The sequence below is a fragment of the Hyaena hyaena genome, unplaced genomic scaffold (assembly GCF_003009895.1).
Source record: "Hyaena hyaena isolate Hyena2069 unplaced genomic scaffold, ASM300989v1 scaffold_155, whole genome shotgun sequence".
Lineage (NCBI taxonomy): Eukaryota > Metazoa > Chordata > Mammalia > Carnivora > Hyaenidae > Hyaena > Hyaena hyaena.
The window spans coordinates 3,020,302-3,046,236 of NW_024080787.1; the positions used below are offsets into that span (position 1 = coordinate 3,020,302).

Genomic DNA, 25,935 nt, shown 5'->3' on the forward strand with positions numbered 1-25,935 from the left:
GCACAGAGCCCGACGCGGGGCTCGAACCCACGAACCGCGAGATCATGACCTAAGCGAAAGTCGGACGCTTAACCGACTAAGCCACCCAGGCGCCCCACAGATAGGACATGTTTACAAAAGTTAAGTGATCCCTAGTAGTGACCTTCTCATAGTAAACAAGAATCAAGCATATGCTACTCCCTGAGACTGGTTCCCCAATAGGCTGTCTTCAGTATTCATGAAGTCAGTAACAGGAAATCTCACTTGTTAATTAATTTATTTTTAAATTTTTTTAAATGTTTATTTATTTTTGAGAGAAAGAGAGAGAGCATGATCAGGGGAGGGGCAGAGAAAGAGAGAGACACAAAATCTGAAGCAGGCTCCAGGCTCTGAGCTGTCAGCACAGAGCCTGATATGGGGCTCGAACCCATGAACCGTGAGATCATGACCTGAGCCAAAGTCAGATGCACAACCGACTGAGCTACCCAGGTGCCCCAAATCTTACTTTTTTAATATGATATAATACGTTCGGAGTTGGGCAAAAATTAGGTCTTTAAAAATGTAGAACTCAGAGTTCAGTGTGCCAGGAGAAGAAATGGAAAGGCACTGATTAGCTTGGTGAAATCAAGCAACGGCAATATCGGTATGGATAAAGATAACTAAGCAGGACACCACTGGAAGGATGAGGGCAGGGAGGTGAATGACAGCCACATCCTGTAGGCTCCTGGGCACCTCAATAAGGAATTTGGGTTATATTCTGAATGCTTGCAAAGACATCTTAAAGTTTACAGTAGAGAAATTTCATGATCTGATTAGGACTTTAAAGTCATAAAAGGATGAAACATGGGTGCAGTCAGGCTACATTCTGACGGTGGAGCCAAAAGGACAGTGCTGCGTCAGTAGTGAGGTGTGATGACAAAACCACAGTAAAGGATGACCGCATTTTTCAGGTCTGTCATATTGCGTGAATGATTGTACCTTGTACGGGGATGGGAAATGGAAAAGAAGAGCAGATATGGAAAGGACAAAGGGATCAATAACTTTAGCATAAGGAATGAGCATATATACTTGAAATAAGCTCCTCAGTGATTTGGATATATCCCTCCCTTATCCACATTATCTAGCTTAGAAACAACCAGTTACTAGAACACAGCCTCTCACAGGAGGACATTCCCAGTAAGCAGAGAACATGATAGATCATTCACCTTTTACCCAATGGGAAAGGGAGATTCTTTACCTAGAGAGATGACAGTCTCATAGTTTTCCCGCATTACATCATTGTAGAGGGCCTTCTGAGTGGGGTCCAGGAACACCCATTCTTCCTGGGAAAAATACATGGCCACTTCTTCAAATGTCAATGAGATCTAAAGAAGAGAATGGGCATCACCTCAGTATTTGCCACTATAAAAGCAGCCCTACCATCTGGTCCATGGTAGAATCTGGGCACTCAAAGAATTAACAGCAGATGTTTGTTTTAAAGCAAGAAAGCAAAAAGGAAAAAAAAGTAAGGAATCATCAACAATCTAATAGGTGCCCAGTTCCCCAGGGAGAACCCTGAGGCTAACACACCTGTGAGCTGGACAGTGTGGGTCATGGGCAGCAGGTAAAGGCAGCCCTCAAAGGCTGGGCTGCACAGCTCACCTGGGAATCAGGCAAGACGAGCTCAGGTGCCATTTTGGTGTTTGTCTGCACAGGAAACACTAGGATCTGGTGAACCGGCACAGCTGTGGGTGGAAAGAAGGCAGAGAAAATTTCTCTCACTTCTGTGAACAGCCTGATCGCATTTCTAAAATACAAAAGATATGAATTCTTTCATCAGAGACAGGACACCTTGGCAAGGGTGTGTGGTGTGTTAAACTGACTTTCTCATTGCAAACAAGAGCCTAGTATCTACTGACAACTAAACAGGCTCCCTGGTTTTCATAAGGGAGTTAATGAAAGACAAACCCTTTTTAGTTTCCTCTCATGAAGTAAATGGTTTTCAATTAGGCAAAAGTTAAACATATTTGAAAATGAAGTACTCAGGGAATCCTGCGTCCAATAAATCATTTTTTTATTATTATTTTTTCCTGACACACAATTGTGTTTATATTCGGGCCACTGATAACCCATTTCTGATCTCAATTCCTTCTGTATTTTTGAAAAGTTCATGGAGTTATTACCAGAGTACAGCAGTGTGGACATTTCTGCACCTTGGGCCAATGCCCAACTTCACCCACCACTGGTAATACCTGGAGGGAAGTGGGACTTGTCATTGCTGAAGCATCTATTTATGGATCCACAGTGCTGAGTTACAGGAAACGCTCACAACATCCTGACTGCACAAGTTCATATCACATTTCCTAGGAATTAGTAATTAGCACATCCTGCCTTACCCGTCTCACATACAGGATCAGTTTCTTTATGAGAATTCCAGCTCAGGTGTTCTTGAAGTTCATGCTGTGTATCCCAAAATTCATTGTGGGACATGCCCATGGATTATAAGTCTGCTACCCTCATCTTGAAGCCCAGGAAATCTACAGTTTGTCAGAAGAGCACTCACTGCCTCTTTTTCAAGCTCTTGGACTGCAAGCTAGAAAGAAATAATCTCCATCTGTTACCAGAGAACGTACTTCTCATGAGAGGGGCGGATGGTACAAAGAAGAAATAACTGAGTACAGATGTTGGGAAGTATGAGACACTAAGAAAACTGGCAGAGAGACATAAACAGATATTGGGCCACGAATTTTCCACAGGGTATTGACTGTGAAATCTGAGAAAATTAGGGGAACAGAAAAAAGGTGTGGCAACTGCTGGCTCTCAAACACAGTTCCTCCCACCCTTCTGCAGGCAGCACAGTTCAGGGGAACCACAGGGTTACAGAGGCTCTGTGTTTTCATGGTGTCTGCATAAGCTTTCTCCTTGAGGTAGATCCCTGCCCTCAGGGGTCTCCTGTCTCATATCTTTCTAGTTTTCATCTCAATTCCACCATCTTTGGTAACTGAGGCGGGGGGGGGGGGGGGGGGGGGGGGGGGGGGGGGGGGGGGGGGGGGGGGGGGGGGGGGGGGGGGGTGGATAAAAATCATTATCTTTGTCCAAAAGCACTGAGGGCAGAAAAATCTTGCACGTCAGTAAGAAAGTCACATGAACTCTACTATCTTGTTCATAATGAGAGAAAAATGAACAGAAAAATCCTGCCTTACTTCCCCTTTAAACCATTAAAAAAAATTCACCACTATGGGGCAGCTGCATGACTCACTTGGTTGAACATCCAACTTCCCCTCGGGTCAGGATCTTGCAGTTAGTGGGTTGTGCTGACAGCTCAGAGCCTGGAACCTGCTTCAGATTCTGTATCTCCCTCTCTCTCAGCCCCTCCCCTGCTCATGAACTGTGTATGTCTCTCTCTGTCTCTCAAAAATAAACATTAAAAAAAGTAAAAACCTACTGCTAGAACTTTTCTCTCTTCTTGCATTATTCAACTGAAATAAGGCACAGCTCCGTGAGAGACAAAGACCCACTGAGGACTTGGCCTTCCTAAAAATGGTAACAATTTTCAGGAGAGGTTGGACACTGAGAACATTTACACCCTCTGGCTGCAAGCAGCTTATCCAAAGAGTTCACTGTTGTGCTTCCGACTCCACCTTCCCCATGCCAAGGGACCATCAGGAGAACGTTCTGAGTTCCTCTTCAATCTTAACCTGTCATCCCAATCTTCTGCCTACAGTAAGGGGGTACAACCTCAACCTCTCTGACCCTTCATCCTCTGGTGAAGACGAAAGCCCACAGTGCGTGGGACATTCCAGACTCTCAATTCCACCTTATGACTACTGGCAGCACACCTGGGACAGAGAAGTGACACCAGAGAAGAAAAGTCATTAGGGAGACGTAGCCTTAGCATCGCCCAATTAAGTAACCAGATGCTCCACACTCTCCTTTGGCAAGAACTGTAAAAGGGCACCGGGCACTCGATTCATTCCTGGATTTTTAAATCTCTCCCTACTTGGCCCAGAACAATAATAACAGCTGACCTTTGCTTACAGATATTTATCTAGAGACCTAGTAGCAAAAGAGGAGAGGAGGGGAGCTGGTGGTGATGAGGGTGACCCTTCGGCCCACCTGCCCTTTCTGCCACGGTCATTTGGGCTTCCTGGCCAGGCTGAGGAGAGTCTCGGGAGCCTGCTTTCCCTGAGCGATGCCCCGGGAACGGCACCCAAACCCGCCCCGGATGCCACGGTACTCCCCAGTGGCCGGCTCCCGGCTGCCCAGCGTGCTCGGCAGGCACGGGGACGCTTCCAAGCTCGGCACCCGAAGTCGCCGTCTCCGAAGCTGCACCGCCCGGGTCCCCGGCGCCCGGTAACACCGGCCAGCAAGGCGGGAAAGCCGGCTGTGCGCCCGCCCCGCTTCTAGACGCCGGGCTGGAGAGCCCGCGACCGCCGGGACCGCGTTGGTCGCCGGCGCCGACTTCGCATAGGTGAGGTGGCCTTTAGAGCCGGACGGCGGAACTCCCCGAGACGGGCCCGCCGTCAGGCTCCCGCCGCCCTCAGACAATGGCTGTCTCGCCCCCGCCCGGCGCGCAGCGGCCCGTGTCCCTCGGGAGCTCCGGTCCAGACGCTGCCCCTGCCACGGGCTCACCTGCAGGTCCCCGCCCTGCGCCCCGCGCCGCTCAGAGGCGGGCCCCCGCGAGGCACAGGCCGGGACTCAGCACAGGCCCTCAGGCCCCCTGTCGCCGCCTGGGGCCCATCCGACACCGCGCTCCGGCCGGAAGCGGCGTGACGCGCTTCCGGGGGAGGGGCTCCGAGCAGCCGCGCCGCAGCCTCCGGCCTCGCGCAAGGAAGCGGCCGTCCGCCCGGTACAGTCCTGGTGGCGGGAAAGAGTTAATGCTACCGAGTGTCCCGGCCCGCCGCGGCCTAGAGGGGCCTTCGCACGGCTCGGCGAGCGGCTGTCGCCGCCTCGCGTCCCCGCTCCGGGAGGCGCTGCGCACCCGGCGTCGCCCGGTGCCCCGCGGTCCCGTCGGGCGAGGGTGGCCACCCCTGCGCGCGCGGGGCCCTCGGGCTTCCCGGGGCGTCCGTCCCGGTCACGATCGGCGGCCCCCAGAGGGCTCGTCCCTTTTCTGGGCCGCGCGTCCCCCACGACGATTACGTTTTCCTCGTGAGGTAGGTTTCAGCCTGTGAAACGAGATCCGTTTGTAGTTGTCCTTGACAGGGACATGGAGGCGCGGCTCGGCCTGGCCCCCACAGGTGACGGGCGAGAGCCCCTAGGCTCGGATTTAGGGCCGCTGCGGTCCTGGCTCCTGCCCTGTCCGCCAGGGCATGTTCCCTGAGGGATGGGCACCCCCGTTGCCTCTGGTTGCCTGGGTCAGATGGGCATTCGTTCCACAGAGTTCGTAGGTCGTGAATCCCACTTTTCAGGATCGCAGCGTTCCGAGGTGTCCCCGTCTGCTCACCGTCGGCGTTCCTCTAGTGTCAGCCTTCACCAGGCAACGGGTTACTTACTAGGCCCGCTCTGTGCAGCCAGTGGTAGTAGAGTCCGCAGGGCATGGTCTTTGATGCAGGGAGTCTGGCCAAAGGACTGAGGCGCTTTCGCGACCATCGCTAGTTACACGCGCTGGGGCGAGGGGAGCCCTGAGCTGAGAGCTGCGGGATTCCAAGGAGGTGAAAGCTGACCTGTGGTTGGGGAAATGGTAAAAGACCTTGAGGGATCTGCCCCGCCCAGGGAGTGGGGCCACATCCGCGCAGAGGGAAAGGTGACAGCAAAGCCTTGAGAGCTGGGGAAAAGATTGGGGTGTGAGAAGATCGGCAGTACTTTCTCACTGAGTGTGACCAGGCTACGTTTGGAGGAGACTTGGGTTAGCAAAGTTCTTGTGGACCTGTCACGGAGTGCTTTGCGTGGGAGTGGTGAGATTGCATTAATCAAGTGACTCCTGGAGCATCCCCGGAGGCCTTCTGAGGGAGCTTCTTTCCAGGGCAGTTCATCTGGAAGGAAGATTAAGGTGGGAACGAAAATGGGAGCTCAGTTCCAGGCCATTATGTTAGTGTTGCTTTTAGCTGGAACGGTGAGTTGCTCTCTGATCCTTTTTGTGTGAGAGAAAAGGATGAAACACGGGAGGTAAGAGAAAGCATCTGCCTAAGCCACTGGAATATGTTTCAGAGCAAGTTCACATCCTTGGATGAGTCTGGTTAGGACTTAGGTTTCCTAAAAACATTATTCTTCCCAGCCTTCCTGGCCCTGTGGACTACACTGCTCTTAGTATTGAGATCCTCCCCATCAGGCCCAAGGCTGAGCATGTAATTGGCAGCATCTGCTGGTGGCACTCCTATGTGTTCTATAGAACTTGTGTGACTTGTCATGCATTTCTACCTAGATAGATTGGGTATATTGTGCACATACACAATCATTGGGCCTTAACTGGCTTGTGCTTTGTTATCTGGTCTCAGGATCAGAATTAGCTTTTCTGTTCCTGATGTCAACAGAGATAACTTGACTCACCTTCTTGAGCCAGACCATGAAGGGTCCCTTGAATGGATCAGGGAAAGAAGAAAAATATGCAGATGTCCAGGCTCCTAAGATTGTGAAACAGGATAAGAGAAGCAGAAAAAACCCAGTCGGCTGGGGACTGGGCTTAGGCAGGCTTCATGACTCCCCAGAGATCACACACGGGTGCGGCATGTATCGCCCGCGTGGGAACAGTTAGCTAGACGCCTCAGCTGAGGGTAGGAAGCTGTGCCCAGTACGGTCAGTCAGGACCCCAACCAGGCTGTTCACCGCGGGGCTCCCCCAGCCAGAAGGTTGGATGTTGTGAGCACCGGATTTGGTGTATGAACCCTTCTCTGTTCTCTATACTCTCCCCCTCTTTATATTACTCTGTTTAATTCTGAATATTCCCTTTCCTTTATAATTAAAGCTTTTCTCCACGGAACAAAAGTGCAGCTATCCTGAATTACTATTATTCAGAACACAGTGCATGGTACTGGCAGACCTGATTCATACCATGGGTACTGAGTTGGTTGGGGAAGATGGGAGACAAGTGGGAAATGAGACCCTGTGAAGCTAGAAGAAAGAAGGCACAAACTGGTGAATAGTCAATGAGGGCCAGTAATGATTTTCGAAGTTGGTTTTTTTTTTAATGTTTTTATTTATTTCTGAGAGAGAGAGAGAGACCACGTGAGCAGTGAAGGGTCGGGGAAAGAAGGAGACACAGAATCTGAAACAGGCTCCAGGCTCTGAGCTATCAGCACAGAGCCTGACCCGGGGCTCGAACCCATGAACTGCGAGATCATGACCTGAACAGAAGTTGGATCCTTAACCGGCTGAGCCGTCACCCCTCAATTTTCATAGTTTGAAGTCTAGTGCCAGAGTTGCTCAATCTTGCTATGCACCTCACCAAACCCCTGAAACTTTCCTTTTGCAATCACACGCCCCTGCATGGGCACTGCTTGAAAAATAATGAATGTAGAGCTGAGTAGCAATGACAGCAAATACATACACTTTATTCTGAGATACCACAGAGGTGCTGTAGTGGGGACAAACGCTTTTGCTGGGTGACCAGCTGGAGTTAATAATGCAGCTATTACCTAATAAATTCATTTTTTTCTTTCTCCATTTATACTAGTTATCAATGAATAAATCCCTTAGTTATGGCCACCTTTTAAAAAGTTGCCTATCCATTGCCTGTTCTGGCTACCCACCCTACCAACTCGCTTTCCTTAATGATTCCCATAGTGCTTCAAAATCTCATGCGATCCAGCTGTGCATGAGTGAGCAGTGTCCCGAACACAGTGAGGAAGCTGTGGCTCTAGTTGAGAATGTACGGAGTGCGTCTGGGCAACAGGTGAGAAAAGGCAAATCAGAACCTGGTGAATTTAGTTACGAAGTGGGGTGAGGTGCGCAGTAATCTGTTACTGGAGAGGCGCTGAGAAGTGCACAGTAGCCTTCTGCCACCCACCACAAACTCTTAGCTATCTTGGCTTGGTCCCATGCCCTTCGTCTATGGGGAGACTGTTTCATTTGCTGAAATAACATACACGCTGATATAGTCAGTGGATTCTAGCGTCCCTAACATGAACATATAAGCTCAGGGTAGTTCTCCAAAACAAGGCCAGGGAAAGGACAACTGTCCCTCACTCAGGGGATCAGGAGACTTAGAGTTGGCGAGTTAAAATCCAATCTCTCTTGGGGCGCCTGGGTGGCTTAGTCGGTTGAGCATCCGACTTTCGCTTAGGTCATGATCTCGCGGTTAATGGGTTCGAGCCCCGCGTCGGGCTCTGTGCTGACTGCCAGCTCAGAGCCTGCAGCCTGTTTCAGTCTGTGACTCCCTCTCTCTCTGACCCTCCCCTGCTCACACTGTCTCTCTCTCTCTCCTAGAAATAAATAAAAAAAGTTAAAAAAAAAAAAATCCAATCTCTCTTGCTGAAAGGTTCCGTGCCCGCTTCGCCAGCACATATACTAAAACGGGAACGATACAGAGAAGATTAGCATGGCCCCTGTACAAGGATGACACACAAATTCATGAAGCGTTCCATATTTTTATGAGCACTGGGTGTTATATGGAAACCAACTTGACAATAAACTATTTGTAAAAAAAAATAATAATACAAAAAAAAAGAAAGGTTCCTTGAGTGCAGGTGCTATGGTTATACACTCAACAAAGTTGTATCAGAGCTGCTGCCGCCGGGGTTAGCGGGTCAGTATGGCATAGTGAGGAGTTTCACACCGTGTGCACTTGTCCAGGTAGGCCTCGGTCTGAGATCTGGTCAGTGTAACGATCTTGTACATTCCTGGAGAAGGAGCTGTGAAAGGCACAGGAGAACAGGAACGTGGCTTTGGTTGTGGGGGATTTGTGGGAAGAAGGCACGTGAGACCCCAGTCAGAAGTCTGGGAGAGCCACAGAGTGAAGGAAGCGTGTGGGTCAGAGGAACGCTTGTGGCCTGTGCCCCTCTGTGCGCCACAGGAAGCAGCTCGCTGGGTGCGGACAAGGCACGGCTGGAACGGGAGGTTCTGGTGTCCCTGGTGAGGAGGCAGCCGGGTCCCCAGGCTGAGGGAGGGGGAATGGGGAGGAGGCTTAGCATGTCACAGGACCGAGGATTGAGTGGCGTTGACATAATGGGCAGAGGGCAGAGCCGTGTGGTGGGGACGCAGCAGGGACGAAGCTGAGGAAGCTCATGAAGGACCCATGGCGTCGGGACAATGAATAACACGTGGGACGGCGCGGAGAAGGGCGAGCAGTAGCACGTGTATGGAGTCAGAGCCGGGGCAGGCGACTGGCGGGAACCCCTACCTGCGAGAAGTCATCCTGACCCAGGTCCCCTTGGCCTCTCCCTGTGGTGACAGTCTCTCTCTCCCGTGGCCCCCACCATTTCAGAGCCAGGATCTTCACAGGAACGCACACGGTACAGGAACGTCAGGGACAAAACAGCCATCTGAAACCTGTCTGGGGCGTGAAGGGCAGAGCGAGCGGAGGGGAGAGGGAGCAATGCAAGCTGACGGCACTCGCCAGGACGCACACTCCTCACTCACTTGAAGGACAAGTCATACACTTTGGACTTCATGAAGGAAGGTGGCTCTGAAAGACACAGGTGGCTTTGAGGTGCCTGCTAGACGGCAGATATGGGGACTTTACAGGGAACGGGACAGGTGGGGTCCCTGGGCTACTGCAGCCACGTCCATGGAGCAAAGACCACAAGCAAAGGAAGAAAGATCCAGGAACGAGCAGGCTGATGTGATGGAGAATGACTGTGGGGCAGACAAAGTGGGCACCGCCTCTTCGGGGGATATTCACAGTACTGTACAATCACCAGCTCTCTCCAGTTGCAGAACAACTTTCAGCCCCCAAAAGGAAACTGTCCAGTAGGAAGTTACTCCTCATTCTCCCTCTGGATTTGCCTATCCTGGAGATTTCATCAAAAGGGTCTCCTACAACACATGACCTTCCATGCATGCCCTCTCTCATTTAGCAGGTTTAAGCCTGTACCACTACTTAGTTCCTTTTCTTTCCTGACTAATACTCCATTACATGCACAGACCAAGGCTGCCTTTGTGCGTGTCTTACAGTGAACCACTGTGGCTGCATAAGAGCTGTCCACGGCCACTGCTGCCTTTTATGCTTAACTGAAAACTTCTATTATAGGGTACTCCATGATTATATTTTGATAATTTTTGTTTATTTAAGTAATCTATGCACCCAGCATAGGTTTTGAACTCACAACCTCAAAGAGTCACATGCTCTTCAACTGAGCAAGCCAGGCTCCCCTGCCCAATACTTTTTATTTATTTATTTATTATTATTATTTTTTAATGTTTTATTTATTTCTAGGAGAGAGAGAGAGAGACAGCGTGAACACGGGAGGGTCAGAGAGAGAGGGAGTCACAGACTGAAACAGGCTCCAGGCTCTGAGCTGGCAGTCAGCACAGAGCCTGATGCGGGGCTCGAACCCACGAACCGCGAGATCATGACCTAAGCGAAAGTCGGACGCTTAACCGACTAAGCCACCCAGGCGCCCCTGCCCAGTACTTTTTAAAAGCCACCACTTTATTGAACACAAATCCTAGAGTGAGGGAAACATTCCATCTTCACACGGTTGACATGAGCTAGCTTTTATTGATCAAACAGAAGACTAAGAGGGGCCTGTGCATAATCAACGTTAGTATAAATCTTACCATTTCTTTCTTTTTAATCCTTTGGAACGTGACTGCTCTCCAGTTTGTGGTTCCCAAGGCTGTGGGGGTCTGAGTATGAAGGGGGTAAAAACTCACCCTGTACCAGGTTCTGCTCCCCCTGCTCACCCTATCTTCGGGCTGCTCTGATCCCTATTTGGGTAACTTCCTCAGGGTCACAGACTTCTGCATGTCCTCTGAAGTCAACAAAATGAAACATTTCCTTAGAATTCATGAAGGTAGATTTCTGGGAAAGAATATATTATGTTGGCCTGACAAAAATAAAAGGCATGAGATGCTGAGACATTTTTAGGACGTACTAGGGTAACTAGCTGCCTGGGCTCAGAGCATCTCTCCTCCATTAAACTTTTTTTTTTCTGTAACGAGCACATACTGCTTTAGAATGAAAGCCTTTTTGATAAAAGCTGTTATGCAAAGAGTCTGCTGAAAGGACCTTCTTGACACACACAGGCCACTGGCGATGGCAGTGGTCCTCAAACTCTTAGCGTGTTTGGACTCACCCGGGGGGCTGTGTCCATCCACTCACAGCCCCGGGGTGTCCGATGCAGTGGGGGCAGGGCCCAAGAATGTGCATTTGTGATGAGTTCCCAGCGCTGCTGCTGCTGGGCCAGGAGCCCCACGCACAGCCCTGCTCTGGCTGCTCTGTGGCAGCCGCCTTCCAAAAGAGGCTGTTTTCTCACCAGCCTGGATGACGGCACAGCCTCCCAGGAACCTGCCCCAAGAGAGGGGTCTTCGAGACCAGGAGACGGGCGCTGTGCGTGGGACAGCTGGGGCCCAGGTGAGCTGTGCTTTGACCCCTTCTGTCTCTTGAGGTTCCCATTTCACTCACTCTTACCCCCAAGCCCCTTCACTTCCAGAGAAGTTAGGGAGATCATGAGGTCCATTCTCTGGCCTTCTCTGCATTCTTTTCTGGCTCTGATGCCCAAAGGACAGGCAGGTCCACCTCGAGGTCCATGGCCTAGCAATCAAGAAGGGCTGCCTCTGCTGCTGGTGTGATTACCACCTTGATGGATGGCCTTCCACGGGCCAGGGAGTCTGGCTCTCTCTGCATTCAGGCTTTTTCCCTTGCCCTTCAGAGGACAAGTATGCATCCGCAGCCTCTTTCCCAGGGGGCCTGTCATTTTTCCTGTGCAGCTCCTTTCGTCAGCCTCCTCAGATGGCCAGTCAGGCCTCCAGGCAGACTCTCCTCTTCCCTCCTCCTGCTGCATGATCCCCCTTTCCTGGTAAATCATATGCTGGCCAGGTGCTCACAACACGCTTTCTTTTCATTTGGGCCAAACTCGGGAGGGCCTTCAGGTAGGCTGTCAAGAACTGAGATCAAACCTGCAGACAGACTGGCAGATGGCACAGAACTGGCCTCCCTGCCTCGGTTTTGTCACTGTGTCCAAACATCCAAAAAGGGACAGAACAAGAGAAAAGCAGGTGGAGTTGAGGGGTATTTACCTGTGACCACAGGGTTTGGAGCTTGAAAATATTACAACTGGAAAATGAAATGAGGCTATTATTAGTAGAAGACTGAATCCTGGGAAGACCTCCATTCTTGATGGTGCTTTAATTATAACCTTCCTCATTCCTCTGTTCTTTCTCCACGGTCCAGCATGTTTCTGTTCTCAGGTCTTGAGATCAAGAATGGAACCAAAAAAGAGAATCAAAAATGGGAGCATTCAGAACAGGCCGAAGTGAAGGAGAGACCCTATGGAGAAAGTCTGGTGACCTTTTTTGGAACCCTGAACCGGAGAGAGAAGGGAAGGGTGAGCCTATGCTGAGAGGGCCATGTAGACGGTCTCCAGGCGAGCACGAGGGGACAGCCCCAGCCCAGGAGAGGGAGAGGCAGCAGATACTCCAGGCTGGAGAGAAGGCCTGTGCAGGGGGAACCTGCTCTCAAGGAACTTTCTGTTGTTATCAGCCAGTCCCCGAGCTGGACAGAGCTTCTAAGTGTCAGGAATGTGGGAAAAGCTTTAGCCGAGGTTCTTACCTTGTGCGGCATCAGAGAATCCACACGGGAGAAAAGCCTCACAAGTGCAGCGAGTGTGGGAAAGGCTTTAGTGAGCGCTCCAACCTCACTGCCCACCTAAGGACGCACACGGGGGAGAGACCCTACCGCTGTGGGCAGTGTGGGAAAAGCTTCAACCAGAGCTCCAGCCTCATTGTCCACCAGAGGACCCACACCGGGGAGAAGCCTTACCAGTGCACCGTCTGTGGAAAGAGATTCAACAACAGCTCCCAGTTCAGCGCTCACCGGCGAGCCCACATGGGGCAGAGCCCATACCTGCGTGCACAGTGTGGGAAAAGCTTCAACAACAGCTCCGTCAATGCCCACCAGAAAACACACACTGGGGAGAAGTATTACAGTTGCTCTGTGTGAGGGAAGCTTCACTAAGCACCCTGCCCTGATATGCCATTAGGGGGCACACAAGGAAGACACCTCACATCACCAAGAAGGGATACGTGGAGCGGGGGTGTAGGAGAGCCAACAGATCAATTCCGTAGTTTGACGTGTTACCTGGAGCTTCTGTCCGCTCGTGGAGGCTTCTGCTAGCCAGGCCCTGGTGCAGCAGGAGACTTACTCACCAGCCGGTCTCAACAACACGGGCAGGAAGAGCAACCAGCAAAAGAATCCTGAGCTTTCTTTATAGGTCTGCCTGTGACCCACAGTCGTGTGTCACCGTGGACTTCCGTCTGCTCTCAAGGAAGAGGCCTGTGGGGTCCAAAGTCCTGACAGGAAACTAGGTTAACCTTGTTCTGAACAGGGGTTCAGGCTAGGGGCCTGGGAAGGGTTCCTGGGGAAGGTCACAGAAGATGTTTTCTCTCCTCATGGGAAGCACATCTAGAAGTTAAGCTCCTAGATTGGTTTCCTAAACCAATAATGGCCTACAGATACCTGCTTTCAGGAACTTCCACCTCAGAGTAGATCATTGCTGTGTATCCCAGTCACCCAGAAAAGAGCAAAGCTTGAGGAATGGCTTAAGCCACCAGATACTACTACTCCAAGTGACTTCATCTCAGACTTCATTAGGTGTGACCTCTGGCTTCCTCTAAGATTTCTCCTGTGTCTCACCCCCACCAGGATCCTGCTTTCTTACCTGGTACAGTCAATGGTTGCTGCAGGTTCATACGCATTACTGCTTCTGATGAAAATAAAGGTGTTTCTCCCTCCACATTCTCTTGGCCTTTGGTCTGAACTTTCTCCATCAGAAACCTTATCCTCCGGCAGAAGCCCACAGGGGATCCGGGGGCAGCGCCTGCTTTGCTGCAGTAGGACATGCAGAGAAGCAGCAGAACGGGGTTGGGGGGCGGGGGTGCACAGTCACTGAGAGGGACAGCAGAGGAGTATGGAAAACGGGTACAGGAGGAGGGAACATGGGGTGTGAGAAGCACCAGGAGCCAACCTAAAAACACTAATTCTGAACAGGCCTAGAGGGCTAAGCTTCTATCAAATTTCCATAGATAAAATATGGGAAACGATGGGCACGTTGTCCTGGTTCTTGGCCAGTGCACTCAAGGTGTTAAGACCATGTCTAATTATGGTGACAAGGATCATGGTCACTATTTCAGACTCTGAGGAACTGAACATAAATAAGGAATATTCTGTATCAATTAGGAAAAATATACTTTTTTTTTTTTAATTTTAGTGAAGAGAAGGAAAGCAACACGTAAGAATGTACCTCAGTGTTTCCCCCAGTTGAGCCTGGCCTGGGCACCCCATGAATCCTGCATACGCTGTCCTCCAGTGTGGCCCTTAGGACAGGCCATGTATGCTAGTTCCCAGAGTGACAGGCTACACTCTGCTCTATACACAGGAAAACAAAACAAAAACAAACAAGAAAATGTCTTTCAAGAGCCTGGGTAAACGCAGAGATGCACTTCAATGTGACCTGTTGGGGACAGATGACTTCACTGGAGATCCGTGGTGGGGAAGAGGGAGACAGCCCAAGGTGGACCATTTACAGAAGAACTTTATACCCACTCAAAGGACTTGGATTTGATCAATGGGCGGGACCAGTGAAAGTCAATGTTAACAATAAGGATGGAGGGCCCAGTGAAGCCTCACTAGCAGGCTCCTCTCACTCCAGGGCGTGCTGGGGCCAGGGCATCAGGGGCATCTGCTGATTCCTTGTATTGCTGGAGGTGGAGGTTGCCTCCTCACTCCAGCTGTTTTACGCTCCAGTCCACGGGGCACAGAAAGGAAGTCAGTACTAGAGTTCCCAACCCTGGCCTGTCAGCTACCGCACATAGTCTGGAGATCGTGAGAACTGGGGAATACATTCATTCACTCATTCACCTGGGAAACATTTGACTCCCTATAACATACCAGGTTATGTAGCAGCCAGACACAAAGCCGTCAGTGAAGCAGACACTTTGTTCTAGAATCTCCTCATGAGACCCTCCAAAGTACCAGCACCAGCTGGTGAGGCAGCACCATCTAATTCCAGCACCCCCGTGATGTGACCCAGCTCAGCAAGGCCTCCCTTCCAGATTGTCAATGCAACCTTCTCCCTGTGTTCCCCCAGCCCCAAGTGGAGTAGCTGCTTGCCACATTTCCTGACACCTCACTGGCCACCTCCATTGACTAACACGGCCTGATCTCTGCACTAGCCACTAGAGAATGAATCTGAAGTGAGTATACACAAGGTAACACCTCCAAGGCTCTAGATCTGCTCCCACGTGTTGATGACCCTCCTGCTTTGGCTCAGCCCTTCCTAAGACCACGAAGAAGCCACTATTCCCTCCTGTGTATGAAATACTGGGACTCTCCCCATGGTTTCGGTCTCCCTCACTGAAACATTTTAACTACTGATCTAATTTCCTAATGGGCAGCATTCTTTTTCCAAGGATTCCTGACCATTCCCATAGAGAGGATCCAGTATTCTCAACCCAGAGAAGCAGGCCAAAGCCTACCGATCCCCTCCTTCCCACTCATCTGCTGTTCCACAGCCAGAGAGTCGGAAGGGTGGCCACGGCCAAAGCTGAGCTGGGCCCTCCACCTCCTTACCCGACTTCCCTTTGATCTTGCCTCCTCTTCTAGGCCTCTCCCGTGAGGGGAGTGCCTTTCCAGTCTGGGATCAGCCGGGGACTCCAGGGACCCTGGGCTGGAGTGTGCCCATTCACTGCTGACCTCCTCACACACAAATCCTTGCTTTCCCCATCATCAGCTCCCTGGTGGACAGACAGAATGAGGGTTCATGACTCATGGAGAACACAGGACTCTAGCAAGTAAGCTCGCCTGTACGCACGGTGGGGAGTGCGCCTCAGAGAAGGAATTCTGTGATGCCCTGCTCTGGCAGAGGAGGACGCTGGGCCCCTGAAGCGGTTCACGCGTGTTCCATGTACTTGGACGTTCTAGTGGCACCTCTGGAGTTTTTCCAGAAGGTGGTATTTACTGAATATTCCAGGTAATGCCTGGGTTTCCTGGGAGGCCCAATGCATGCTGCTGTCATAGGTTAGATGTGCATGGAGATTCCGTCACAGGGCTGGACTGTGAATGGGGGTCAAGTTGATTCCAAAACCTTTACTTACACGGATCTTTCACTCTTAGCAATCTTTCTGTCAACACCTTCTGTGCAACCTCAGGACACAGACCTTCTATTGCACGGTAGCACCAGCACTCTATCCTTGTGGCACCAGAGGCCAGAGGCCTGGGCCCCCGAGCATGCAGGCACCGCTGAGGCTTCATTTCACACCCTCTACCACCAACTCTCCCCAACGTGTCCCCGTACGGGCGCCAGAGTAAAAGCTAGGCATTACAGTAGAGATAAGACATGGTGCCTAAGAAGCTTTTACAGCCTGAACATGGAAAAGGCAAATGAGACTCATCAGTGCTCTCGTGTGGAACAGAGCATGCTCACACACTCCCCCGTGCCATCAAGGTATCATCCACAGGGGGCCATCCATGGTCAGCATCAGGCACTGTCCACTGGAATCCCCAGTTGTGATTGTTTTCACGAGTCAAGCCTTGACCCAGTCACAGGACACAGCAGCAGTAAGCTGAGATATCCCACGTAGGGTTGCTGAACACTCTGTGGTTTCTGGGGTGGGCCAGGCACAGTGGGGCCTCATCCATGCACCCAGTCTCCCTTACCCTGTCGTTCTGGCTTCTAACTGTTGCCTCAAAGCTGGACTCTGGAATCATTTCATATGTATTTTCATTCCTCCTCAACTGACAAGCCACCTGAAATGTCCCTATGAGATTTTTTTTTTTTTTAAGAGAGAACACGCAAGTGGGGGAAGAGCAGAGGGAGAGGGAGAGTCTCTGCAGGCTGACCCTGCTGAGAGCGATCATGGAATAAGCCTTTATGAGGGGAAGACCAGACAGAACTGTGAAGCCTACATATGCAGCCGAGCTGTCTCAACCCGACATCTGCACACCACGTACGTTGCTAGTTTCCTGCTCCCCATTCTGGTCATGACACAACTACAAGGTCATGTCTGTGACGTCAGAGGCACTGATAAACTCTCGTCCCTGATCCGTCCTGCCTCTCCCCTTCTGGCCCGAGACTCTGTATCTTACCATTTTCTTAGAAGAGTTGGGCTCCCTTTGAAGGCCCCATGGCCCGTGCGTTCTGAGCAGGAGTCTGTCTGGTTCTTCTCTTGGGAAAGCCCCTGAGCACGGGCTTCATGGGCTCTCTTTATGGGAGACGCTTTGCAACTCCCCGCAGAAGTGCAGCGTTGCCGGCTCTCCTCGGAGCCCACACACCATCACCTGGACAAAACCCCACCCTGGACAAAACTGCCACCTTCCCTTCCCGAAGGAGATCATCAATGGGCCCAGGGAAGAAAGGTGTAGTATAGGTTCCTGGAGAGCCAGAGCTGAATTAAAAATGAAAATGAGGGGGCGGTGTGGGTGGCTGGGTAGAACAGGTCAGGAACCTGAGCCACATCTGATGGTGGCAGAGCCCTTCCGAGGCCCCTCTGCTCAGGGCAGGGCAGGGAGGCCTGTGGCAGCCCCCACGCAGAGCCCCGCAGCTGACACGTGGCTATGCTGCCCTCAGCCCCCGGCTGGCCTCACTCTGGCCCTCTCCTGACCAGAAATCCAGTCACATTCGTCTGCTTTGGGGATGGGTGTGACTCAGACACTGAGGACACAGCTCAAGTTCTCACAGCTTCCCAGGCATGCAATCCCTGCATCTGAGAGCAGAAGGTGCTCAGTCACAGAGCTTGCGCAGGTGAACATAACCTGCAGAGCAGAACCGGTTCAGTTTATAGGGGACAACTATCTCCCTTCCTTCATCCTTGGGAACGGAGACCTACTGAAAGCTCAGTGACTGTGAAGGTCCCACCTGGCTGTCCACCCACCACCCTGCCTGCAGAGGGGAAAGACAGCCTGAACTCTTGGGAAAACTCACACGAATGCCAATCAGGAAATAAGCAAGCAGTTAAGCAGCAAAGGGATGCCTGAGTGGCTCCAGTGGTTAAGTGTCCGACTTTAGCTCAGGTCATCATCTTGTGGTTTGCGGGTTCGAGCCCCACATTGGGCTCTTTGCTGAAAGCTCAGAATCTGGAGCCTGCTTCAGATTATGTGTCTCCATCTCTCTTCTCCTCCCCTGCTCACACACTATTTCTCTCTCTCAAAAATAAATATTAAATTTAAAAAAAAAAGCAACATTAAAGTCCAGTTTCTCCAGCTTCTCCCAGATGCCTGGAGCCTCACCCAGATCCCCTACAGCCTCATCTCACTTTCTCTTTACATAATCTTATTCTCACCATGGTCTCCCAACATCAGTCCAAATCCTGCACCAAGGTCACTGCCTTCTCCAGGCTTTCTAGATGACACACCCTCACCTAGGCTTGGATCTCCCTGTGCAGAATGGTCAGGAATTGCTTCAGCTCCAGAATCTTCTCCTTCAATGCACCTTGGGCTGCTGCCATCAATAGCAGGGCTCCTAGAACTGGCTGAAAGCCTCCTGAGGCCTAGTACTTGCCGGTAATTGCAGTCTGAAGAGCTGGTGGGGTAGCTCGAACTTGACACCTCTTTAAGAGGTCAGGATCTGCCATCAGCCACCTGAGAGAATGTGAGCAATACAGAGGAATTCACCTCCAGCTGATGGTGAACAGTTCCAACAAGTCGAAAGAATCACCTCCAAGTAGGTCTCTGATACAAACTGAACTCTGGAAAGAGAAAGAGGTGAATGTAAGACTTCATTTCTACCTCATTTTTCTAGTGTAGCAAGAAAAGTACAAATGTCTTCTCTCATTCAGAACAGCCTGGCATATGACAGTGATGCTTAATGGAAACAGCACTGCTTCTGACCACAGACGGATCTGGTTTCCTGTTCCCGCTTCACTCCACATGAACTGATTTACAGGAATTATGCATCTTTTCTGAGCCTATTTTTCTCATCTGAGGATAACAATACCTATGTTGCAAGGATGAGAAAAGGGTTAGAAATTCTATTTATAAAGCATCTAGCTCTGTGCTTGTCACGTAGAGGTGCGGAGTAAATGATCTTTGATGGTAGTAAGAGAAACTTCATCTTCTAGGAATTTCTTTGGGGCACCTGGCTGGCTCAGTTGGTTAAGCATCTGACTTTGGCTCTGGTCATGATCTCGTGATTTGTGGGTCTGAGCCCCATGTTGGGCTCTTTGTTGACAGCTCAGAGTCCTGGAGCCTGCTTCAGATTCTGTGACTCTCTCTCTGACACTCCCTTGCTTGCACTGTCTCTCTCTCTCAAAAAATAAATAAACATTAAAATTAAAAAAAAAAATGGGATGCCTGGATGGCTCAGTCGGTTAAGCATCTGACTTCAGCCCAGGTTATGATCTCATGGTTCGTGGGTTCGAGCCCCACATAGGGCTCTGTGCTGACAGCTAGATCAGAGCCTGGAGCCTGTCTTTGGATTCTGTGTCTCCCTCTCTCTCTGACCCTCCCCTGCTCATGCTGTCTCTACCTCTCTCTCAAAAAATAAATAAATATAAATTAAATTTAAAAAAATTTTAAGGAGTTTCTTTATAACATATCTCACCAACTGACATGTATTTATAGATTTAACATCTGTCATTCCCCTGTAAGAATGTAAGGTTCTTGGAGAGCAAGGAATTGATTTGGTCACTGCTGAATCACAGCACCTCCAGTATCACCTGGAGTGTATAATTATTTTGCAAATGAATAAATGGGTAAGAAAATATAAGACTGGGGTCAACAGAACTGATTAAGTGTCTAGGTGTCAAGTACTTAAGCATTATGAAGAATACAAAATATGAAAACTGGTCTCTCTTTTGAGTTGTCTGTGTTATCGGTCTCTCCTCCTTTTCCACTACTAATGCTTTAAGCGGATTTCTGACCCTCAGCGTTATTAACACCTTGGGCCCCACAGGTGTTTATTGTGGGGGAGGGGGTGGGTAGCGGTATCCTGTGCATTACAGAATGTGCAGCTGCATCCATGGCCTCCACCCAATGGATGACAGAGGTACTCCCAAGTTGTTACAAGAAAACTGACTCCACTGTTACCAAATTCTTTTTTGAGGCAAAATCATGGCTGGTTAGGAACCCCTGTTTAGGGACATATCGGTAGACCAGACTTGTATAAGAGTGTTCCTCTGTCCTCCTGGTCTTCCTACAGAGCAGATCTGGACTTCTTTACTTTTTTTTTTTTTTTTTAGTTTATATATTTATTTATTTGGGGAGAAAGCACCTGCAGGGGAGGAGCAGAGAGAGGGAGAGAGGAATCCCAAACTGGCTTCAAGCTGTCAGTGCCGAGAGCCTGTTGCGGGGCTCGATCTTGCCAACTGATAAGATAACCTGAGCTGAGATCAAGAGTCTGATGCTCAACCAAATGAGCCACCAAGGGCCCTGGACTTCTTTACTTTCTACAAATCAAATCCAGTTGTATAACTACTCGGTCCCAAAGCCCTGGAGGCTTCCTGTCTCCATGGGACAAGCCAAGATCTCCAAGCTTGCAAGGCAGTCCTCCACATTCAGGGCCCCAACTACCCCTCCAGCTTCACTGTCCATTATCCTGTACACATTCTCGAACCAGTACAGGTGAACCAGTCTCAGGTCCTAGAACAAACAGGCTCTGGGGTTTCAAGCCATAGTGCCTTGATCTGCTAAACTTTTCCTGACTACAACACTCTTTTCCCAAGGTTCAACCAGGGGAGGAAGGGTACCTGAGCCTAGAAACATAGAAAGAAGCTTTAATGTCCTGAAGGGGAGCACAATGACAAGGCAAGAACTCCACTAGATGAGTACCGGCGCCACCACCAGCACCTTCTTGAAGCCTCCGAATGCGTTCAACTCCTTGGCCCTGTCTCCAACTCTCTCTTAAGGCGCCTTTTCTAACAATCTAACACCACAGTGTTTCTGGTGGGTTTGTCTTCTCCACGAGTTTGGACGCTCTCAGGGCGAGGAGCAGGTCATGTCTGAGTGGTCTTCTGAGGCAGTAGGGCCTCAGGGAACGAATGTTTGTGTTTTTTTTTTTAAATTTTTTAATGTTTTATTTATTTCTAGGAGAGAGAGAGAGACAGCGTGAGCAGGGGAGGGTCAGAGAGAGAGGGAGTCACAGACTGAAACAGGCTCCAGGCTCTGAGCTGGCAGTCAGCACAGAGCCCGATGCGGGGCTCGAACCCACGAACCGCGAGATCATGACCTAAGCGAAAGTCGGACGCTTAACCGACTAAGCCACCCAGGAGCCCCGGGAACGAATGTTTTATCAGCGCAAATCCCAAGGGCAAGAGGCTCAGGTCCTTTCAAAATCCTCACCACTGGGAAATACACGGACTGGTGCCCGAAGGCAGAAGGGCTGGCCTGCCGCCTACCTCGTCTCCACACCTCCCCAAGAGGGGCGGGGTGTCTTCACGTCCCGAGACCCAGGTCGGGAGACGACAGCTATAAGGGAGAGTCAGAAACAGCAGCACCGGGGGCCACTGGAACAGGAAAGGTCAATTTCATATAAGTCACTCACCAGCCATGCCATCTTTTCAGCGCGCTGGACAAGAAGCTTCCACGGCTCATGCCGGCACTTTCTGAAGACCAGACGCATGAGCAATGGCTCCCCCCCCCCCCCCCCCCCCCCAAGAGCGGAGGGAACACGCAAGCGCGGTCTAAAGGACATTTCCGTTTCTTTGGTTTCCGCCCTCCGGTAATCGCCAGCAGTCCTCAGCAGTGAATAGACAGGACCCTCTGGCGTCTTGCCCTGGGGCCAATCACGCTCTCCTATTGGTTCCTGCTGTGCTGTTGGCCAAGTGCTGCTTTCGGCTTGTTCACTTCGATAGGTTCTCCTTCCAGCCCAGTTGTTGCTCAGAGCAACGTTTTACAGGCGTGACAGCGACAGGAATCAAAAGCCTTTACGCTAGCCGTATGCTAGGCGCAGTTGTAAACACGTTCATACTAAGTAATCCTAACAACCATCCTGTTGAGTCGGGAAAGGGTTAACATTAGGCAGGGAGACAAAGGACCTTAAGGGAGGCAGGATGCACCAGAAGTGGGAGGCTAAAGACGCGGCAGCGGAGTATGGGGGAAAAAGAAGGTAAGATAAACGTATTTCAGACCTGCCTGGACTAGATGCCATGCCTGCAGCCTCACAGTCTCTCTGATGTCCCAATAAAAAGCCAGGGACAAAAATCCTCAGCGGCTACCCAGTCAGGACCCCTCCCACCCTCAAGAGCTTTATACTTTCCTTCAATAAACCCATCACTTTCCTCACTCTCTTGTCCATGAGATTCATTCTTCGACTCTGTGAGACAGGACCAGCTTCTCTCCCTGTTAACACCGTGAAGTCAGTAGTATTACTTTTTTCATTCTCTAGAAGGGGAAACCAAGACAGTTTTCAAGTGACTGCCTAATGAGAGAGGTAGGGCTAGAACTCGCTTCCGACCCAGTGATTTCTTCCCTGTTTCATATCTTAATATTCTGTGAGCACCACAAATCATTGTCATATTAAAAGGAAACCTCTCCATTCCCTACTTCCCAAGCAACACTCTTTCTCTGCAGAGGAAATAACTGTTACTGTGTGTTTATCTTCCTGTACCTTCATATGTAATTTTGCCCGTTACAAATATATAACATATATATTTCATATAACATAATATTTCAATCCTCAATCATTTTTCTTTGATGGACATTAAAACACTTTCCTAATTTTCACATATCTGTGTATGATATTCTGTATCGGAATATTCTGAATATGTTTTGAAGAGGGAGCTGATGGATTGGGATGCTGAGTGTGTGGGAAAGAACAGTGGTCTGTCTGTGTTTTCTGGCCCCTTCATGCATTCATCCATCATTTATGAAGATGCTGTGAAGCATTAGCACTCCATCAGGATATAAATGGAGGGAGGTGGGTTATGATATAGACTGATAAACCTCCTTAGGGAAAGCATTCCACTATGATTAAGAATAACACTGATCAAGGGTGGCTGAGTGGCTCAGTCAGTTAAGGCTCCAACTTTGTCTCAGGTCATGATCTCTGGGTTCATCAGTTCAAGCCTGGGGTAAGGCTCTGTGCTCATGGCTTGGATCCCAGAGCCTGCTTCAGATTCTCTGTCTCCCTCTCTCTCTGTCCCTCCTCCACTTGTGTACTCTTTCTCTCTGAAAAATAATTAAATAAAACATTATAGAAATTAAAAATATATATATAACACTGAGTAGTTTTCACTAAACACTCCCAAAATTATCTATTTGATCCTTACAATGTTCTTGTCAGCTATTCTATTCACTTTACAGACGATAAAATGGACGCTGGAGAGATCAGATCCACTAAGTATCACATCTCATTTGCAGAGTACACCAAAGTGCCCAAGTCTCTTGGCTCCTAGTGTCATGAACTTTCTAAGGTATGTTATTGCCTCTCTATTCAGAAGGCAGTGTAACTAGAGCACTCCACTGACAAAAAGGAGAGAGATAACACAGTCTGATTTGGAAAAAAAACAAAGACAGAGCAGTGCTTCTCTGTAGCTCTGGTCACATGTCTCCTCAGCCACCTAGAAATTTCTTGAGTGCACCCTTAAGGTCCATGTTCCTTATGCTGTCGATGAGAGAGTGGAGTATGGATGTATGTTAAGAACAGGATAGGGGCGGGTGGGTGGCTCTGTCGGATGAACATCCAGCTCTTGATTTCAGCTCAGGTCTTATTCTCATGGTTTGTGAGATAGAGCCCCACTTTGGGTTCTGTGCTGAAAGTGTGGAGCCTGCTTAGGATTCTCTCTCTCTCTCTCTCTCTCTCTCTCTCTCTAAGTAAATAAAAAAAATAGGATAAGGGAGCATCTGGCTGGCTCAGCCAGTAGTGCGTGAAACTCTTGGTCTCAGGGTTGTGAGTTTGGGCCCCAAGATGGGTGTAGAGGTTACTTTAAAATAAAATAGTTTTTAAAAAGAACAGGATAAAGATAAGGAAATTGGTCTCACCAAGGAAGTAGCTATTCTTAGGAGAGAGTCAGTCAGACATGACTATCCCGTAGAGAATTCCTATACCACTTGGTGGGATCTGCAGGTTCCTAAGCCTTTGCTCCCCTAATCCGTGGCTTAGATCTTGGCCACTTCTGTAATGTAGATATATTTGACAAGGGTCAATCAAACGGATACCAGTAGAAATAACATTATTGTCACAAAGACTAAACTTTTTTTTTTTTTTTTTTTTTTTTTTAGAAAGAGAGAACACATGAGCAGGGGAGAGGGGCAGAAGAGGAAGAGAGAGAATCCCATGCAGGCTCCACCTCAGCCCAGACCCCCATGTGAGGCTCCATCCCACCACCCTAGGGTCACAACCTGAGCCAAAATCAAGACTAGGACATTCAACTGACTGTGCCACCCAGGTGCCCCAAGACTTTAAACATTTGAAGCCTTTATGGCTTCATGTTTGCCTTTATGGCTACATGTAACTTTATCCAAGCAGGCACCTCATAAAGGAAGTGGTCAACCATGGTGCTGCTCACAGTGGTGACTATAGTGTGGCAGTCATCTGAAGTAGGCAGTCATCAAAAACATTCTCCAAGGCCATGGGGCACATGGGTGAATCATTGGGTTAAGCGTTTGACTGTTGATTTCAGCCCAGATCATGGTCTCATAGTCGTGGGATCAAGTCCTGTGTTGGGCTCTGTGCTGAGAGTGATGCTTACTTGGGATTCTCTCTCTCTTTCTCTCTCTCTCTCTCTAGCTGTCTGCCCCTCACCCCTCTCTCTCAAAAAATAAAAATAAAATTTTAAAATTATAAAAATAACACAATATTCTGCAAGGCTAGAGTTGTCAACTTCAGAAAGTCACACCACTGCTTGACCGCAGCATAATGCAAGACCAACAGATGGCAATGTGTGGCCATTGCAATCACTGATAAGAGAACGCTCTCAGTGGAGTTGAGGGACAGGGTGAAAAAAAGAAAAAATCAACTATCATCTTATGGCATATTCATGTGTGTCTCCAAGTTTTCTAGTGTTCTTGGATCAACATTTTTTTTAAATTATCCAAATAATGACATAAAGTTTCTTAGGTGGCTGCAGGAAGTTTTTGTGTTTCACACTTTTCTATAACTTTTTACTACACATCTCACTTGTGATATTCATCTAAGTGGGTGCAATATAGCTCTACCTTTTTTATTGCTGTATAATATTCCACTAAATGACTATCACATTCGCTCATCTCTCCTGTTAGTGGACATTTGGGCTGTTTCAGGATTTTATTATAAACACTGCTGCTGTAAACATTATTGTACATGTAGACAGGTATATTTTTAAGACTTTATCTAGGGTGTATCCAGAGAAATAGGTCATTGGTGTGTACATCCTCAACTTTACTAAATAATGCCAAAGTGGTTGTACTAGTATCCCCAGCCTCCAACAGTATTTAAAAAGTTCTAGTTTGGGAACACCTGGGTGGCTCAGTCAGTTAAGCATATGACTCTTAGTCTTGGCTCAGGTCATGATCTCATGGTTTTGTGAGTTTGAGCCCCACATCAGGCTCCACACTGACAGTGCAGAGCCTGCTTAGGATTCTCTGTCTCCTTCTTTCTGCCCCTGATCCACTCACACTGTCTCTGTCTCCCTCAAAATAAATAAACTTAAAAAAAAAAAATTGGTCCTAGTGGAAGCACCTGGGTGGCTCAGTCAGATGAGCATCTGATTTTTTATTTCAGCTCAGGTCACCATCCCAGAGGGATGGGATCAAGCCCTGGGTTGGGCTCTGCAATGAGAATAGAGCCTCTCTCCCTCTGTCCCACTTCCCTGCTTGGAGAAGAAAAAGAAAGAAAGACAGAAAGAGAAAGAAAGACAGAAAGACAGAAAGAAAGAAAGACAGAAAGACAGAAAGACAGAAAGACAGAAAGAAAGAAAGAAAGAAGAAAGAGAGAGAGAGAGAGAAAGAAAGAAAGAAAGAAAGAAAGAAAG

General features: G+C 49.4%; 1 protein-coding gene, 2 long non-coding RNA genes and 1 other non-coding gene across 6 annotated transcripts in view; 1 reads left to right on the plus strand and 3 right to left on the minus strand.

Moving 5' to 3' along the window:
• The window catches only part of ZNF75A (zinc finger protein 75a), a 49,351-nt gene that overhangs the window by 3,947 nt on the left and 19,469 nt on the right, over positions 1 to 25,935 (minus strand). The window lies entirely within an intron of this gene.
• LOC120236516 lies at positions 8,377 to 8,483 on the plus strand. Its single transcript, XR_005529691.1, has one exon. It is a non-coding gene; the product is annotated as a U6 spliceosomal RNA (small nuclear RNA).
• LOC120236492 lies at positions 8,508 to 12,252 on the minus strand. The gene is made up of 3 exons (XR_005529684.1): positions 10,738 to 12,252; positions 9,233 to 9,517; positions 8,508 to 8,744 (listed from the first exon to the last, which is right to left on the minus strand). It is a non-coding gene; the product is annotated as an uncharacterized LOC120236492 (long non-coding RNA).
• Positions 12,329 to 21,597, minus strand: LOC120236493. Its single transcript, XR_005529685.1, has 4 exons — positions 21,528 to 21,597; positions 14,295 to 14,419; positions 12,815 to 13,879; positions 12,329 to 12,700 (listed from the first exon to the last, which is right to left on the minus strand). It is a non-coding gene; the product is annotated as an uncharacterized LOC120236493 (long non-coding RNA).